At 37.9% G+C, this 3997-nt stretch overlaps 1 non-coding gene across 1 annotated transcript; it reads left to right on the top strand.

Annotated features, from left to right (window-relative positions):
• The first annotated feature begins 821 nt into the window (after window positions 1-821).
• On the top strand, window positions 822-928 carry LOC139438424 (U6 spliceosomal RNA). The gene has a single exon (XR_011648100.1). It is a non-coding gene; the product is annotated as a U6 spliceosomal RNA (small nuclear RNA).
• The last annotated feature ends 3069 nt before the right edge of the window (window positions 929-3997 follow it).

Raw genomic sequence — 3997 nt, 5'->3', positions numbered from 1 at the left:
CATGATATTTGTTTTGAGAGTTTTGATTAGTTGTTCGATGGTCTACTCCTATTCCTGATTTTTAGTTTGTTCATTGGATTGGGCCATGTTTTCTTGATTATTGGTATGGTTTGTAATTTTTGTTGCTGTCTGGTCATTCCTTTTATGTTGATGGGGTTTCTTAGTTGATTAGCTTCTCCATCTAGTCAAGGGGTTTATTTAGGTGCTGTTTTTATCTGTGTATTAAGTCTTCTCTTTGACACTTTGTTCTTCTTATTCTATTTCCTTGTTGTTGTCTAAATTCTCTTGAAGGAAAATATTATGGCCAGAGAATGCAAAAGAGGTTAGAAAAGAAAATGTATAACAGTTGTATTGATAGTAAGTGTAGGCAGAAGAACCATGTGATACCTATGGGAATGAATATTATACTCGTGTAAGCTGTATAGATTTATAAAAATAAAAAGTGGAATACCTACAATTAGATGGGAAACTGAACATGGGGAATATAGTATCAATTAGAAGGCCAGTATTGTCAGGGGAAAGGAAAAGAGAAAAGAAAAAACAATAACATAAAGAGTGAATAAAAGATAGAAACCAAACTAGAGGTGTTAGCAATAAAAGTCAGAAAAATTGGGGCTGAACAAAAGAGGTGGAATATGAGAGAAACAACAGGAGATGGAAGAGAGATAGATGTAAAGAAAAGGGGATAGCATTGGTAGCCTAAATCAGTATGCACAGAAAAGAGGATATAGAGGATGAGGAAACACAGCAAACAAGAAACACTGCCTGCAGCACCTAATAGAAAAAGGGATACAGAACGGAAAAAAGAAAAGAAAAAAGGGGTGCTCACTTCAGCAACACATATACTAAAGTTGGAATGATTCAGAGAAGATTAGCATGGCCCCTACAAAAGGATAACATGCAAATTCATGAAGTGTTCATATTTTTAGAAGCAGCTAGAAAGAGATCTCGAATAAAAGGGTCAATCAGATCTGCAGAATATCTTAGCCTACATGTTGGATCAAGTGTTAAAAACTGCTCTTTGACCTTGAATAAAAGGGGGAAATGGCAAAGACAAATGAGTTGATATGGCTAAAGGTCTTCCAAAAAGGATCAGGAGGTCACCAGAGGGGTCACCATTACTCACACCTCAGCAGGACCCCAGAAAAAGCCAAAGTAGTTACAACCCTACATACTGGTTCTCCTGAAGGCTACAGAGATCCATAGGGTATATAGTCATGGCATTTGGAGCTTTGTGCCATGTCAGAGGGCCCTACTTTGGAATTTGTGCACCTGAGTGTGATGGAGTTGGACTCAGATGTGCCTTTTCTACACATGCATCTTCTGTCACTTTTACTGAACCTGTGGTTGGTAAAAGAGATGGTCCATACTCAGAAGACTTGAATATCTAGACTACCCATGGCTAGCTGGCCCTGAGCCTCAGCAGAGTGGCAATTCCTACTGTCTGGTTCATTGGTCTTATGCAAGTCAACTCATAGTGAGGTGAAGATGGTCAACCACCACAACAGGGAATCAAGAGTGTCTTTAACTATAAGCAGAGGAATTGCATCCATCACCCATGTGGAATCTAAGCACCCTCTTGTTCTAGAAGTGGAGAGGACATCACTATCCCAGGGGCCACAGAATGGAGGAATAAAATATGGATTAGAGTGGACTCACTGACATTCTACTACAAAACTATTGTGATGAGTAATAGATGAAATTTTAGCATCAATTTAGAGAATGTGGACATAGTAGTTGCTGAGGGCAGGGAGAGGGAAGAAGAGATGTGATGTGCAGGCATTTTGGGGATTTTGAGTTGTCCTTAATGATATTGCAGGGTCAGATGCTGAACTTCATATATCCTACCATAACCTACTGTATGTACTGGGGGAGAATATGAACTATGGGATAAACTATTATCTTTGTAGTGAAGCAGTGCCCCAAAGTGTGTTCACTGAGTGTGATGAGTGTGCCACAATGATGAGGGAGGTTGGTGTAGGAGGAGTGAGTTTGAGGGGTATACAGGAACTTCTTATATTTTTTAATGTTACATTTTTTTTGTGTGATGTATTTATCTTCAAAAAAATACAATTTACAAAAATGATGTGATGGGGTGGGGAGTAAGTTATGTGGGAAACTCATGTTTTTTTTTAATGTTTTTTAATGTAACATTCCTTGTAATCAATTAACTTTAATTGAAAATATATATATAAAATGAAAGAAAAAAGAGGAAAAATGAAATAAAAGAGTGGTGGGGGAAGAAAGAGGAAGGAAAGACAAGAAAACAAACAAAAACAAAATGGATCAGACAAGGCCTCAAACAAGTATTCCTCCTTGCTATTGAATAAACTGCTTAGGAATCTGTCCTTTCTGCTTTCTCCCTTCCTCACTTCCCTCTCTCCCAGGGCAGAAGGAAGCCCATATGAGAGCTCCCCTCTGAAATTCACTTGTGACCCTGGTAAACCAACTCACTATGGAAAACTTATGACTCTTAGTCTTTTTGAGAGAGAGTACCCCACTTTGCTGGGAGCTCTAAGCCTGCCAAGCATGTCCTACTGTCCTCCTCCCTTAGGTGTATTGCAAAGGCCTAGTTAATTGCCTGATTCCACTTTCTCTGAGACCAGTTTTCCCTATTTCAGGTCTTTTAGGTAATTTGGGCAGCCTCAGCAGATTCACCTCTTATCTCTTCTTATCATGTCCCCAAGCCAGGTGGTGTGCTTCTCACAGCAGATGGGAAAAGAGTATACATGAGCTTTTCCAGAATTTTGTCTATTCTTTTAATCAATGTTGACTATCCTATCTTCATTTTTTAAATCAAATATTTACCTTAACATTTTATATTTAGCCTTGTCTTGGTGCCAAGAAGTAGATGCTTAGAGGACCCATTTCCTAAGTTATTTATTTTTCATTACGATCTTAAAGTTTTATTCATGTAAAGTATAGAGTGGTAATTGACTAACTCCCTTCCCCACCTTTGGTCTTTTTTAAAAATTGTTTTATGTACCTATTTTTTATATCAGTGTTACAAGTTTCTCAGTTAACACAAGACTACAACTACAATAACTGCAAATATGCTTTAGTCAGTGGTTACATTCCCCCTTTATTTTTATTCATTTTTTAATCTTGATGGGACAGTGCCAGTTCTGAGTGCCTCAAGCTGAGGAGGAATATAGATATTATGGGGCAGTGGAAGGGAATTGTTTTGCTTGCAGTTGAGGATACTCCTTGAGGAAGAAACTGGTCCATTGTCACCATTTTCAGTTGACCAGGGCAAAGCTGAAGACCTGGAGAATGAGAGTTCCACCATATACCTGCTAGCTTGAAGGCTTCAACTGGCATAGAAACAGACTGAAGCTTTAAGGTTTTCAGAAAAATACTTACAAGTAAATTGAAGATTATAGCTTCAAATAAAAGAAGAATCATGATTAGGTGTTTCATAAATGGTAGAACTATGTGTTATAAATGTAGTAGCTTTTCTTACTTTTCCAGATAGAGTCCATGAAGGAGGTGTCAGTGTAACCATATGACTTGCTTTTGGTGTCTAGCTGTCCCTAGAGGCCATGGGAAAATTTTTGTTTGAGTTTTTGTTTACATGGCACTTTGTAAAATCTACCTGACACCTACATAAGTATAAAGTCCAGAATGTTCTCCTGGCTCGCTTTGAAATCTCTTAGACATAAAAACACTGTTTTATTAAATATTTCCCCAATTTGGAATAGGTCTTTTTCCAAATGCATCACTGATTAACACTTGGTACTAATCCCTCCATGCCAGGGAGACTCATGTCTACAACATGACCCATGCTTTGAGGAAGGTAGTCACTTTATTAAAGGAGTACAGCTTAGAGAAAGGCCATACTTGAGCAAGTAGGTGTTCAGGAGGTGACTCCTACTCATTAGTTATATTTAGGCATAGTTTATTATAGGAATAATATTCACAGGTACAAGCATTTAGATTGAGGGTTTGGTTTATTATCCTGTTTTCTTTTACTAGGCAATTTTATATAGTCCAGAGA

This window comes from Dasypus novemcinctus, chromosome Y (genome assembly GCF_030445035.2).
Source record: "Dasypus novemcinctus isolate mDasNov1 chromosome Y, mDasNov1.1.hap2, whole genome shotgun sequence".
Taxonomy (NCBI): Eukaryota; Metazoa; Chordata; class Mammalia; order Cingulata; family Dasypodidae; genus Dasypus; species Dasypus novemcinctus.
The sequence above is the reverse complement of the archived record's forward strand: the minus strand, read 5'-3'. Positions and strand labels throughout refer to the sequence as shown.